This window comes from Pseudophryne corroboree, chromosome 5 (assembly GCF_028390025.1).
Source record: "Pseudophryne corroboree isolate aPseCor3 chromosome 5, aPseCor3.hap2, whole genome shotgun sequence".
NCBI lineage: Eukaryota > Metazoa > Chordata > Amphibia > Anura > Myobatrachidae > Pseudophryne > Pseudophryne corroboree.
In genome coordinates, this window is record NC_086448.1 from 105759700 (window position 1) to 105775285 (window position 15586).

The following is a 15586-nucleotide window of genomic DNA, read 5'->3' on the forward strand; positions in this document are numbered from 1 at the left end:
TGAGGGTCTGTAATGCGCCACCTATATGTACCGTCATGATATGTGACATCACATAGTGGTGTAGCGGTGTGGCAGAAATTTCTTTTTTTTTTTTTGGGGGGGGGGGGGACTGTCTATTTTCTCAGTGTCGGGCCCCTCAATTTCTGATGGCAGCCCTGGCCTAGACCATTGTGCCCGTACCGACCACCGCGCAGTTTCACCCTGCAGCACCGCTCTCCCGGCCTACAATTCCCAGCTGAACCCAGCACTCTGCATCCACTTAGCCCTGGTGCAGGCTCTACAGATCAACATACCTGGCATCTTGTGACATCCGTGCACCCCACTGCCTGCTGACCCCTGTGCATCCTGTAGGCTGCAGCTCCGATCTTGGCGGCCCACACCAACCACCATGCGGTGCACCACTCCCCCACCCTCCTGCAAGTCTGGCAGAACCCTGCAGCACCGCTTCCCCACCTCCATCCCTGGGGGGTGGGGAGGAAACCCTGCATCCTGCTGAGCTCTGCATTTGTGTCACTTGCCTCCTCACATGCCTCCAGCTCTCCCTTTATGTTCCCGAAGCTGTATTCCCAGACGGATCATTTGCCTTGTTGACATACTGCTTCTGCCCACACTGTACCCACGATTGCACGGAGGAGTCTCCTTCCCGGAGCACATTTACCACCTTACAAGCTCTGGGCTGTGGCTGAGGCATGCAAATGCAGGCACTCACCTGACCTCGGTGCTCACAACATCGAAGCCTGTGGAGAAAATTTTGGTAAGGGGGAGAGGCCAACCTGCCTGCGTCCCACTAAACCAGTTATAACCCATGAAGTGGACTCGAAGGCAAGGTTTTGGGATACCAATTTGGTCACAGATTTATTTTGTTTAACCTCATTAGCATTCATTGCATGGCACCAAAATAAGCAGTGGGCAAGACTAATTTACGTTATCCACCAGATTATTTGCTGGGGCATGTCCTGCCTACCCAGTAGGTGCAACAGTTATGCTCCATAGGGAACCCACCCCTGTGGCACATATCACTGTCGCTGGCATACAGCCCATGGGCCCAGCTGTCCAAATCTGCAAACCTCGGCTGGCTCCCTTATTTCCTATGCCGCACACACTGCTTCTTTCTGCCAACTGAGGTTCTTAAGCCAGCCTGAGCACCCAAGCCCACATCCTGCAACTATTATCTCACAACTCCTTCTAGAACCTCATGGAATGCATTGTTAAACAGATCACTGCTGACATCAGCCAATGCACCCCATCCCCCCGTACATATCTTCTTTACTGCTAATGATGTCCCAATGCTGTGTTACGTTACCCCCCATACCAGTGACCAACTTTCTCACAACTGCATTTACCTTCTACCTGGCTCTCTCCACGCCTGCACCACGCCAGGCTTCATGCCATGTCAGTCTGGGGATGATGGCTAGACAAAGTAATTTGTGCCACACTCCAGCGGTCTGTAATCCATACCAAGTCTGCTAGTATGGCCCTTAGCAGGTCAAGGGATTTTAACTTGCCCAGGACGTCCCCTAGGTGCAGCACTATCATGTCCTTGCATTTCAGCAAGCATTAAAGCCCTTCTTAGTTCATACCACCTCATTCCACTTTTCCCAAACCAGAATACCTTCCCAACTTCGACTGGAAGCCCCAGCTGCTTGCCATAAAGCCTGGTGGCGGCCCTGTTTGCTGCCCAATAAATGTAGTAATGCCCGAGAATCCATAACCGCTTCCCTCTATTGCGTTCTGTGTAGAAGGAGGAGGGTGGAGATATTAGCTGTTGAGCCTCCACCTACAAGCCTGATATAAGTCTTATAGCTACTGGACATCCACATCCCTAAAGCCTTGAAAAAGTCCACTGGCTGCTGAGGTTGCCGCTCTTATCCTAAATGAATGGGTACTGAATTTATGCACATCCCATCTCAACCTCCCTATGCATTTTCTAAAGACTGCTGTGAACTAAAACTTAGCACAGATACAACCCCGTGGACTACAAAATTATTCCCATCCCTTGGCCTGCCCTCTAAGAATACTCTTGAAGTTGTCACCGGGCATACTGCAGTGCCAGACTGCGCCCTTAATCGCACCCATCTGCCCTTGCCCATTTGAACAGTCTTGGACTTCAGTATCTTGCTCAACAATGTGCCCTCAGCTTTTGTGACATTCTTGTTCTGAAGGCCCGAGTTGAGAGATAATTTGGTCTCTGCGACTAACTCACCCACCCTGAATGCCCCTCTAAATGCCATGATGAAAGCTGTTCTGAATAACGTAGCCTTGTGCACATTCTTGCATACCAAGGGTACTGCGCCAACCAAATTCCTCAGCCTTTCTATGGTCACTGACTCTCTACTGTCAGGCTTCTTCACCTCTGCCCTGGCCCAACCCTTTATTATTGTGTGCACCACGAAGGCCTTGGTCTCATTCCTCCCTCCCTTTCACTCCAGCCAGTATAGTGTTAACATTGGCCCTGAAGACCTGCTCCCCTCTCAGCTTGTCCAGAAATGTCAAAATTTGCTGGCATGGAGTCTTACCCTCCGGGCATGCCGCATTTTGAAACTGTTGCCACTTTCCCCAGGCAGCTTTGCATGCTCTCCATGTCTTTGCTGCAAGCAATCGGTCGACAATAGCACTTAGATCAGCTCGACTATCTGCCAAAGATGAGATGGGCACGTTAAACCTGTAACCTGTGCTTGTGCCCCCCTAAAAACTTCCCATTTCTACCTAGACAACGCATTTGCTATAACTTTCTGCTCCCCAGGTACATGTTTGGCTTTGGTATTATGCCGCAGGCAGACCACAACTAGCCTCCTCACTAGCCTGAAAACTGGTGGGGTTGACGCATACTGATTGTTTAAAATCTGCACCACCCCCATGTTCTCGCACCAAAATTGTATGCGCCAGCCTGTGGCCCCAGATGTCCACTGCCACCACTGTTGGGAACAATTCCAAAACTGACAAATTTTTGGTCAGTCCCATGGCCACCCATCTGGCCAGCCACTGCTGAGCACACCACCTTGCAGATACGCCTCAATACCCATAGCCCCAGCCGCATCAGTGAACAACTGCAATCCATGGTTGTGCAATGTCGCTATTTGCCAAATGCACATGCCATTGAAATGCAGGATGAATTCTTCCCACACTCGCAGGTCATTCCTAAGAGCCTTGGAAATGTGTATACAATGTTGCCTTTTTCTAACGCCTGTCGTAGCTTACTCCAGTTGTCTTTTAAAGATTATTCCCAAGGGAATTACCTGGCATGCTAAATTGGGCCTCCCTTACAAGGGGTTGGGGCTGGGAGACTGGCACTCGGGATCCCGGAGGTAAGCATACCAACCCCGGGATCCCAGCAGCAAAATACCAGGGGGGGAGGGGGGAGCTTGCTGCGCTTGCCACGCAGCAGGCTTGGTGGCTCACTGTGCTCGCCACAGGTTCTGTTCCCACTCTACGGGAGGAAATAGTCCCTGTGGGTTGGCATTCTGTATGCCGGCATTTTGATCACTCAGGTCTCAGCATCGGCGTTCCTTAACAAAGACTGCATCTGCCCTAGCGTGACCTTCTTTGTTCTGTTGTAATAGCTAATCTCCCTACCCAGCTCAATTTCTATGCCCAAATACGATATTACTGTCTTTGGCCCCTCAATGGGAAAACAGAACTACCCCAATATGCTTTGAAGCACCTGCAACAGTCTGTCACACTGCATCGACTGCGGGGGTCCCGCTAGCAGGAAATCATCTAAATAATGTGCTATAGTCTTTGAGCCTTTTGAGCCTGTACGATCCTCCAAGGCACCATTACAGAAAACAGCTACAAGCCTCAAAGAACGCGCATGAAATGGCGCAGCCCATGGGGAAGCACTTGTCTATGAAAAAATATCCATCAAAGCGGAAACCCATGAGCCTTAAGCTTTTAGGATGCAGGGGCAGCAGCCTAAAAGCGGATTCCAATGTCCAGCTTCACCATGAGCGCTCCCCTGCCCTGCCTTTGAACCTTATCCAGCGCATCATTTATTATTTATTTATATATTTATTTATTAGCCGTTTATATAGCGCAGCATATTCTGTTACGCTTTACAATTAGAACAAAAGTAATAGAACAAACTGGGCAAAATAGACAGACATAGAGGTAGGAGGGCCCTGCTCGCAAGCTTACAATCTATAGGAAAATAGGCATTGATACACAAGGATAGATGCTAGCTATTGCATAATGGTTCACCAGATTGCTAGGTTCTTAATGGGTTGTATGATATGATCACCCAACAATGTTGGCCAAGGGTCAGGAGGGTGTGAGAGTAAAGAAAACGATGAGGCAATGTGGTCTTTCTCGCTGCGCTTGCTTTCGGTACCTCCATGCTGTTCCAGTAAGATGGCCTTTGTTCTCTGTGTACACACGTGCAGCAGCGTAAATGCTTCCTGTGCTGCTACCTCGGGAATAACCTGGCCTCCTGCTTTTAACTGTCTACGTGCCACCCAGCCCCTGCTACTCCCTCCTGGCTGTCAAGCTCCCCCAGGTGTGAAAGGGGAGGAACAGGCATACCTGCCTGTCCTCCCCTTTTCCCGCCGCTGGACCGCGGGCCGCCTAGCATCCCTCCCCCGTAACAGGCTCCGGCACCATCTTTGCAGCGTCTCTGCTCCCATGAGTCCGTAGTGTCCAACCTCTGGCACACAGGCAGGAGCAGCATTCCCACTGCACTGTCAGTGTTCACCCGGTTGAGCTCAGGTGTCAGATCATATACACTTTGTACATCATCACATATTCTGCAGTTACACAGAGAGCACAAGATATTTTAAAAGGGGACCCTGTATGGATTACCATCAACTACCCCATACGTGGAATATTATAGTGCTATCAGTCAGTTGGATCTTGCATGCTGCCATGTGCTGATTACATGCCAGACAACTCATATTGCTAATATACCAGTGGTTCCCAAACTTTCTCTTCTCTTATTGAGAAACGTAGAAAAAAATATAAAATTAAGTAAATTGCGTTTATACCAGTAGTCGAAGTGTGCCGGAATGCAGTGATATGGCGAACCAGCACTTTGAGTGCACTGACCTGGAAGTTGAGAGGCTGTACAGCAGGCAAGTGGCTTGCTGCATGTGCGGCTGAGGTCACTGCAGGTAGCTGATCCAGTCCGGCATTCCGGAATACGGAGTTTGTACTCTATACTATGTAACATTTTCCATTTCGTCCCCTGTATCTGCCCTCACTCCTAAATGGAACAATCCTGCTTTTCCGCCAGCTTTATATGCTGCTAGTATAAGTGTCCCTTAACTTCCCTGCTGACTATAGCTCACATGGGCTCTAGCTTCCCCTTTAGGTTTTACAAGAGAAACGCTCTGCCTAACTTCTCAACTCCTTAGAATATCTCCAAAATAGACACTTTCTAATAGAGATGAGCGGGTTCGGTTTCTTTGAATCCGAACCCGCACGAACTTCACTTTTTTTTCCACGGGTCCGAGCGACTCGGATCTTCCCGCCTTGCTCGGTTAACCCGAGCGCGCCCGAACGTCATCATGACGCTGTCGGATTCTCGCGAGGCTCGGATTCTATCGCGAGACTCGGATTCTATATAAGGAGCCGCGCGTCGCCGCCATTTTCACTCGTGCATTGAGATTGATAGGGAGAGGACGTGTCTGGCGTCCTCTCCATTAGAATAGAGATAGATAGATTAGATAGAGAGAGATTGTGCAGAGTCGCAGACAGAGTTAGTTTACCACAGTCAGTGACCAGTGCAGTTGCTAGTTAACTTTTATTTAATATAATATATCCGTTCACTTCTCTCTGCTATATCCGTTCTCTGCCTGAAAAAAAAAACGATACACAGCACAGTCAGTCACACAGTGTGACTCAGTCTGTGTGCACTCAGCTCAGCCCAGTGTGCTGCACAGTCATCAATGTATAAATTAAAAGCTTATAATTAATTGTGGGGGAGACTGGGGAGCACTGCAGGTTGTTAGCAGGAGCCAGGAGTACAATTATATTAATTAACAGTGCACACTTTTGCTGCAGGAGTGGTGACCAGTGCCTGACCACCAGTATAGTATTGTTGTATACTACTAATATCTCTTTAAATATCAACCAGTCTATATTAGCAGCAGACACAGTACAGTGCGGTAGTTCACGGCTGTGGCTACCTCTGTGTCGGCACACGGCAGGCAGTCCGTCCGACCAGAATTGTATTATTTATTATTATATACCTACCACCTAACCGTGGTTTTTTTTTCATTCTTTATACCGTCATAGTGTCATCCTAATTGTTACGAGTATACTACTATCTCTTTATCAACCAGTGTACAGTGCGGTAGTTCACGGCTGTGGCTACCTCTGTGTCGGCACACGGCAGGCAGTCCGTCCGACCAGAATTGTATTATTTATTATTATATACCTACCACCTAACCGTGGTTTTTTTTTCATTCTTTATACCGTCATAGTGTCATCCTAATTGTTACGAGTATACTACTATCTCTTTATCAACCAGTGTACAGTGCGGTAGTTCACGGCTGTGGCTACCTCTGTGTCGGCACACGGCAGGCAGTCCGTCCGACCAGAATTGTATTATTTATTATTATATACCTACCACCTAACCGTGGTTTTTTTTTCATTCTTTATACCGTCATAGTGTCATCCTAATTGTTACGAGTATACTACTATCTCTTTATCAACCAGTGTACAGTGCGGTAGTTCACGGCTGTGGCTACCTCTGTGTCGGCACACGGCAGGCAGTCCGTCCGACCAGAATTGTATTATTTATTATTATATACCTACCACCTAACCGTGGTTTTTTTTTCATTCTTTATACCGTCATAGTGTCATCCTAATTGTTACGAGTATACTACTATCTCTTTATCAACCAGTGTACAGTGCGGTAGTTCACGGCTGTGGCTACCTCTGTGTCGGCACACGGCAGGCAGTCCGTCCGACCAGAATTGTATTATTTATTATTATATACCTACCACCTAACCGTGGTTTTTTTTTCATTCTTTATACCGTCATAGTGTCATCCTAATTGTTACGAGTATACTACTATCTCTTTATCAACCAGTGTACAGTGCGGTAGTTCACGGCTGTGGCTACCTCTGTGTCGGCACACGGCAGGCAGTCCGTCCGACCAGAATTGTATTATTTATTATTATATACCTACCACCTAACCGTGGTTTTTTTTTCATTCTTTATACCGTCATAGTGTCATCCTAATTGTTACGAGTATACTACTATCTCTTTATCAACCAGTGTACAGTGCGGTAGTTCACGGCTGTGGCTACCTCTGTGTCGGCAGTCGGCAGGCAGTCCGTCCATCCATAATTGTATTATTATTATAATATATACCACCTAACCGTGGTTTTTTTTTCATTCTTTATACCGTCATAGTGTCATACTAGTTGTTACGAGTATACTACTATCTCTTTATCAACCAGTGTACAGTGCGGTAGTTCACGGCTGTGGCTACCTCTGTGTCGGCAGTCGGCAGGCAGTCCGTCCATCCATAATTGTATTATTATTATAATATATACCACCTAACCGTGGTTTTTTTTTCATTCTTTATACCGTCATAGTGTCATACTAGTTGTTACGAGTATACTACTATCTCTTTATCAACCAGTGTACAGTGCGGTAGTTCACGGCTGTGGCTACCTCTGTGTCGGCAGTCGGCAGGCAGTCCGTCCATCCATAATTGTATTATTATTATAATATATACCACCTAACCGTGGTTTTTTTTTCATTCTTTATACCGTCGTCATAGTGTCATACTAGTTGTTACGAGTATACTACTATCTCTTTATCAACCAGTGTACAGTGCGGTAGTTCACGGCTGTGGCTACCTCTGTGTCGGCAGTCGGCAGGCAGTCCGTCCATCCATAATTGTATTATTATTATAATATATACCACCTAACCGTGGTTTTTTTTTCATTCTTTATACCGTCGTCATAGTGTCATACTAGTTGTTACGAGTATACTACTATCTCTTTATCAACCAGTGTACAGTGCGGTAGTTCACGGCTGTGGCTACCTCTGTGTCGGCAGTCGGCAGGCAGTCCGTCCATCCATAATTGTATTATTATTATAATATATACCACCTAACCGTGGTTTTTTTATACCACCTAACCGTGGCAGTCCGTCCATAATTGTATACTAGTAAACTATCCAATCCATCCATCTCCATTGTTTACCTGAGGTGCCTTTTAGTTCTGCCTATAAAATATGGAGAACAAAAAAGTTGAGGTTCCAAAATTAGGGAAAGATCAAGATCCACTTCCACCTCGTGCTGAAGCTGCTGCCACTAGTCATGGCCGAGACGATGAAATGCCAGCAACGTCGTCTGCCAAGGCCGATGCCCAATGTCATAGTACAGAGCATGTCAAATCCAAAACACCAAATATCAGAAAAAAAAGGACTCCAAAACCTAAAATAAAATTGTCGGAGGAGAAGCGTAAACTTGCCAATATGCCATTTACCACACGGAGTGGCAAGGAACGGCTGAGGCCCTGGCCTATGTTCATGGCTAGTGGTTCAGCTTCACATGAGGATGGAAGCACTCAGCCTCTCGCTAGAAAACTGAAAAGACTCAAGCTGGCAAAAGCACCGCAAAGAACTGTGCGTTCTTTGAAATCCCAAATCCACAAGGAGAGTCCAATTGTGTCGTTTGCGATGCCTGACCTTCCCAACACTGGACGTGAAGAGCATGCGCCTTCCACTATTTGCATGCCCCCTGCAAGTGCTGGAAGGAGCACCCGCAGTCCAGTTCCTGATAGTCAGATTGAAGATGTCAGTGTTGAAGTACACCAGGATGAGGAGGATATGGGTGTTGCTGGCGCTGGGGAGGAAATTGACCAGGAGGATTCTGATGGTGAGGTGGTTTGTTTAAGTCAGGCACCCGGGGAGACACCTGTTGTCCGTGGGAGGAATATGGCCGTTGACATGCCAGGTGAAAATACCAAAAAAATCAGCTCTTCGGTGTGGAGGTATTTCACCAGAAATGCGGACAACAGGTGTCAAGCCGTGTGTTCCCTTTGTCAAGCTGTAATAAGTAGGGGTAAGGACGTTAACCACCTCGGAACATCCTCCCTTATACGTCACCTGCAGCGCATTCATAATAAGTCAGTGACAAGTTCAAAAACTTTGGGTGACAGCGGAAGCAGTCCACTGACCAGTAAATCCCTTCCTCTTGTAACCAAGCTCACGCAAACCACCCCACCAACTCCCTCAGTGTCAATTTCCTCCTTCCCCAGGAATGCCAATAGTCCTGCAGGCCATGTCACTGGCAAGTCTGACGAGTCCTTTCCTGCCTGGGATTCCTCCGATGCATCCTTGCGTGTAACGCCTACTGCTGCTGGCGCTGCTGTTGTTGCCGCTGGGAGTCGATGGTCATCCCAGAGGGGAAGTCGTAAGCCCACTTGTACTACTTCCAGTAAGCAATTGACTGTTCAACAGTCCTTTGCGAGGAAGATGAAATATCACAGCAGTCATCCTACTGCAAAGCGGATAACTGAGTCCTTGACAACTATGTTGGTGTTAGACGTGCGTCCGGTATCCGCCGTTAGTTCACAGGGAACTAGACAATTTATTGAGGCAGTGTGCCCCCGTTACCAAATACCATCTAGGTTCCACTTCTCTAGGCAGGCGATACCGAGAATGTACACGGACGTCAGAAAAAGACTCACCAGTCTCCTAAAAAATGCAGTTGTACCCAATGTCCACTTAACCACGGACATGTGGACAAGTGGAGCAGGGCAGGGTCAGGACTATATGACTGTGACAGCCCACTGGGTAGATGTATGGACTCCCGCCGCAAGAACAGCAGCGGCGGCACCAGTAGCAGCATCTCGCAAACGCCAACTCTTTCCTAGGCAGGCTACGCTTTGTATCACCGCTTTCCAGAATACGCACACAGCTGAAAACCTCTTACGGCAACTGAGGAAGATCATCGCGGAATGGCTTACCCCAATTGGACTCTCCTGTGGATTTGTGGCATCGGACAACGCCAGCAATATTGTGTGTGCATTAAATATGGGCAAATTCCAGCACGTCCCATGTTTTGCACATACCTTGAATTTGGTGGTGCAGAATTTTTTAAAAAACGACAGGGGCGTGCAAGAGATGCTGTCGGTGGCCAGAAAAATTGCGGGACACTTTTGGCGTACAGGCACCACGTACAGAAGACTGGAGCACCACCAAAAACTACTGAACCTGCCCTGCCATCATCTGAAGCAAGAAGTGGTAACGAGGTGGAATTCAACCCTCTATATGCTTCAGAGGTTGGAGGAGCAGCAAAAGGCCATTCAAGCCTATACAATTGAGCACGATATAGGAGATGGAATGCACCTGTCTCAAGTGCAGTGGAGAATGATTTCAACGTTGTGCAAGGTTCTGATGCCCTTTGAACTTGCCACACGTGAAGTCAGTTCAGACACTGCCAGCCTGAGTCAGGTCATTCCCCTCATCAGGCTTTTGCAGAAGAAGCTGGAGGCATTGAAGAAGGAGCTAACACGGAGCGATTCCGCTAGGCATGTGGGACTTGTGGATGCAGCCCTTAATTCGCTTAACAAGGATTCACGGGTGGTCAATCTGTTGAAATCAGAGCACTACATTTTGGCCACCGTGCTCGATCCTAGATTTAAAGCCTACCTTGGATCTCTCTTTCCGGCAGACACAGGTCTGCTGGGGTTGAAAGACCTGCTGGTGACAAAATTGTCAAGTCAAGCGGAACGCGACCTGTCAACATCTCCTCCTTCACATTCTCCCGCAACTGGGGGTGCGAGGAAAAGGCTCAGAATTCCGAGCCCACCCGCTGGCGGTGATGCAGGGCAGTCTGGAGCGACTGCTGATGCTGACATCTGGTCCGGACTGAAGGACCTGACAACGATTACGGACATGTCGTCTACTGTCACTGCATATGATTCTCTCAACATTGATAGAATGGTGGAGGATTATATGAGTGACCGCATCCAAGTAGGCACGTCACACAGTCCGTACTTATACTGGCAGGAAAAAGAGGCAATTTGGAGGCCCTTGCACAAACTGGCTTTATTCTACCTAAGTTGCCCTCCCACAAGTGTGTACTCCGAAAGAGTGTTTAGTGCCGCCGCTCACCTTGTCAGCAATCGGCGTACGAGGTTACATCCAGAAAATGTGGAGAAGATGATGTTCATTAAAATGAATTATAATCAATTCCTCCGCGGAGACATTGACCAGCAGCAATTGCCTCCACAAAGTACACAGGGAGCTGAGATGGTGGATTCCAGTGGGGACGAATTGATAATCTGTGAGGAGGGGGATGTACACGGTGATATATCGGAGGGTGAAGATGAGGTGGACATCTTGCCTCTGTAGAGCCAGTTTGTGCAAGGAGAGATTAATTGCTTCTTTTTTGGGGGGGGTCCAAACCAACCCGTCATATCAGTCACAGTCGTGTGGCAGACCCTGTCACTGAAATGATGGGTTGGTTAAAGTGTGCATGTCCTGTTTTGTTTATACAACATAAGGGTGGGTGGGAGGGCCCAAGGATAATTCCATCTTGCACCTCTTTTTTCTTTTCTTTTTCTTTGCATCATGTGCTGATTGGGGAGGGTTTTTTGGAAGGGACATCCTGCGTGACACTGCAGTGCCACTCCTAGATGGGCCCGGTGTTTGTGTCGGCCACTAGGGTCGCTAATCTTACTCACACAGCTACCTCATTGCGCCTCTTTTTTTCTTTGCGTCATGTGCTGTTTGGGGAGGGTTTTTTGGAAGGGACATCCTGCGTGACACTGCAGTGCCACTCCTAGATGTGCCCGGTGTTTGTGTCGGCCACTAGGGTCGCTAATCTTACTCACACAGTCAGCTACCTCATTGCGCCTCTTTTTTTCTTTGCGTCATGTGCTGTTTGGGGAGGGTTTTTTGGAAGGGCCATCCTGCGTGACACTGCAGTGCCACTCCTAGATGGGCCCGGTGTTTGTGTCGGCCACTAGGGTCGCTTATCTTACTCACACAGCGACCTCGGTGCAAATTTTAGGACTAAAAATAATATTGTGAGGTGTGATGTGTTCAGAATAGGCTGAAAATGAGTGTAAATTATGTTTTTTGAGGTTAATAATACTTTGGGATCAAAATTACCCCCAAATTCTATGATTTAAGCTGTTTTTTAGGGTTTTTTTTAAAAAAACACCCGAATCCAAAACACACCCGAATCCGACAAAAAAAATTCGGTGAGGTTTTGCCAAAACGCGGTCGAACCCAAAACACGGCCGCGGAACCGAACCCAAAACCAAAACACAAAACCCGAAAAATTTCCGGCGCTCATCTCTACTTTCTAAGTTCCCTGCTGTATGCTTCACTCCTCCATGCTCTCACCCCTTTTGAAGGCCTCTGTAAGTACCGCCCCATGGTCAAAGGAATTGCTTCTCAGGTTTAAGGAATCCTTATTGATACTGCTCTCCCTGATTGTAACCCTCATGAGTCCTCCTGGAAGGCAGATTTTGGCCTCCTGCCCAATGAAGAGGCATGGGATGACATGAGACTGGCAAAAGGTAAGCCTTCTATATCTACTCACCTTAAGGAAATCTCTTATAAGCGGTATTACTGCTGGTGCTATACCCCAGTGTTGCTCTCCAAAATGTTTCCTTCCACCTCGCACCTCTACTGGAGACACTTTGGCCTCCAAGGTACCTGTCCCGTTCATCGGGTTCGGTATGATTTACCTACGGACAGAATACCGACAGCCATTGACCGACAGTCAAAATACCGACACAGTCAAAATACCGACATTCATTAAGCCAACATGTTCAAAATGCCGACATTTCAAAATACCAACATGAGTTTTTCTTTATTTTTTGTGTCAATGTGGACATAGGTCGACGTGGACACTGTGTAAGTGTACTGCGCCCCCTCGGATGGCTCTCTGCGCTCGGTACACTATTATATTCACCTTCCAGGTCCACTGGGATGGTAAAGCATGAACAAGTCTGTTTTGGGGCAAAAATTCCTTAAAAACACATGTCGGAATTTTGACAAGTCGGTATTCTGACTATGTCAGCATTTTGGACATGTCGGTATAAGGAATGTCGGTATTTTGACCATGTCGGTATTTTGACTGTTGGTCAATGGCTGTCGGGATTATGTGCAGGTGGCGGTGCGGTGCAGTGCCTGCTGCCGTGTAGGTGTAGACTCACTACTTACCAGGTGCCGCCCCCTCTCCTTCAGGTCACGGAACCTTCAACGGACCAGGAACTTTCAGTTGGACCCGAATACGGCGATCCCCTTCCAGAAGCAGACGACAGCCGAACTGGGGAGGAAAGGAGATAAATGAAGGAGTATCAACTCTTTTCCCAAGGGAAAGAGGATACTCCCAGGGTGGCGGCGACTTTCACCGATTTGGTGAAAATCACCATCGGCACAAAGCCTCAGCCACCCAATTTTCACCAAACAGCGCTCTCGCGCTGAGGTGTACTCTGGACCTTGCACTGCCGTGCAAGATCCACCGAACCGGTGCTGAGGGGTCAGACAGGCAGGGGGACAAACGGACACAGATTATACTCACCATTGCCAATCTTGTACTGCGATCTTCGTCTTCACTTACAGGTCCCTGTAAGGAGGCAAACATACAACAGCCGTGCAGGGCCTAACTCTACCCTAGTGTGCGTCCGCTACACTAGCTACATGAACAGAGCCCTCAAACTGGCTCAGGTGTGGGTGGTGCAACACAAACTCTATGCACAAACTTTAAAACAAACACTTTGCCCTGCACGGTAACAACACGCATCACAACATCACAATACAAGATCAAACAGTGCTGTCCCTTTAAATCCCTACCTACTATCTGGGGAGTGGGCGCCACACAGCCTACCCACCTCCCGTACAGTAACTTACCAGGGGCTCAGGCCAAGCAGGCCTGCCTACATGCACACAACGGAATGGCGTGAGCCTAGTGCCCAGCACCACCCTTATTCACCTGTCGAGCACTCCCTTATTACCCTGGGCCTAGTGCCCCCTAATTAACCACAGTCCAGAGGCCTGACTTTACCCTCGGACCTAGCGCCCACCTAACTTGGGTACAGTTGGGTGACCTGGGCTTAATGCCCAGGGTCACCTTATACACCTAAGCTGCCGTAAATGAACTAGGGCCTAATGCCCTCTAATGTAGCCACAGGCCTAATGCCTGATACTACCCTACGGGCCTAGTGCCCGCCTGCTGCTCCACAGGCCTGTGGTCTGACTGTCCCCACGGGCCTAGTGCCCGATCCCTGATGGTCTAGAGAGGGGAAAGGTGACAGATGCCCTCACCAAGGACCTACCTGTCCATAGGGAGATGCACCATGGGAGAGCTTCGTTAACTCTTTTACATTACTCCCCTGATGGCCTCTCCTGGTCCTCAGCCACAATCTTCTGCTGCTGGCCCATCCTGGCCAGTGGTGCCGCCGCCTCTTCTCAGCGTCCAGCCGCCGCTGGACATCTTCTTTCAGGATCCCGGCATGTTCTGGCCTCTTCCGCGGTCTCTGGAACTCCCTCCGCGGCGTCCTCTTCAGTCCTGCACCACCCGACTCTTCACCGCTCTTTGTGGCGGTCTCCCGTCTTCTCCTGGTCCTGGTGGCATCTGACGTCAGTCGCCGGGGGTGGGGCCTATGACGCAGCGAGCGCCGGTTGGCTCGCCGTGGCCACCCGTGATTGGCCAGCGCCCCACAAGCCGTGATTGACTCACGGAGGGCGCCGGATTTGAAAAGACGCGACTGGCACTTCTCTTTGGCGGACAAAGTGGCGCTAAGTTTAAAGCGATGCTGCCGCGGCGCTCTCCGTCGCCGCTGTAATTCTGGTGCAGGGAAACAACCGGTTCCTGCACCGGACACCCGCCGCTGTCGCTCACTGACAGGCGCTGTTGGACAGACACACTGTCCCAGCGCCGTCTGACATGTTGTCCCGCATGGGACACAGATCCCCTGTGTGCTGCTGCTGGGATGTGTCCTGTGGTACAGGGCACATCTCCACATTTATGCCCGTTGGTATTGTGTCCCTTGGTAAATCAACTGCTACCCCTGTTCATCATACCCTCCTGTTTAACCTACGAGAAAATCCAGTGTAGAAACCACCCCTTGATCTTTCTCCTAGGCTACACTCCTCCTAGTCTCTGCAAATCTTCCATTAGACTGCTGTCCCATGTCCTCGTTATTGCTGAGAACCTGATTGCCCGTAACTGGAAAAACCTCCTTCCACCTTCTCTCTCTGCCCTGAAATCTCAAATGTAGCATGTAGGAGAGCTGATCGCTCGCTAGCTACTTTTAGCAGCCGTGCAAACGCATAGTTGCCGCCCACAGGGGAGTGTATTTTTGCTTTGCAGTACTGTGAACGCCTGTGCAGCCGCGCGGCAGCAAACACATTTTGTGCAGAACAAGACTAGCCCTGTAGTTACTTATCCTGTGTGATGATTGCTGCGACGAGTAATGACGTCAAATACCCGCCCTGCATACACCCAGCCACGCCTGCATTTTTCCAAACACTCACAGAAAACGGTCAGTTGCCACCCAGAAACGCCCACTTCCTGTCAATCTCCTTGCGATTGGCCGTGCGTTTGGAATCGTCCGTAGAAATTGTGCAAAACCACAAAGCACTTCGTACCCGTACGACGCGCGTGCGC

General features: G+C 48.9%; 1 protein-coding gene across 1 annotated transcript in view; it reads left to right on the forward strand.

Annotated features, from left to right (window-relative positions):
• Positions 1–15586, forward strand: part of LOC134927295 (macrophage mannose receptor 1-like) — a 425485-nt gene that overhangs the window by 330765 nt on the left and 79134 nt on the right. The gene's annotated exons all lie outside the window — the stretch shown is intronic.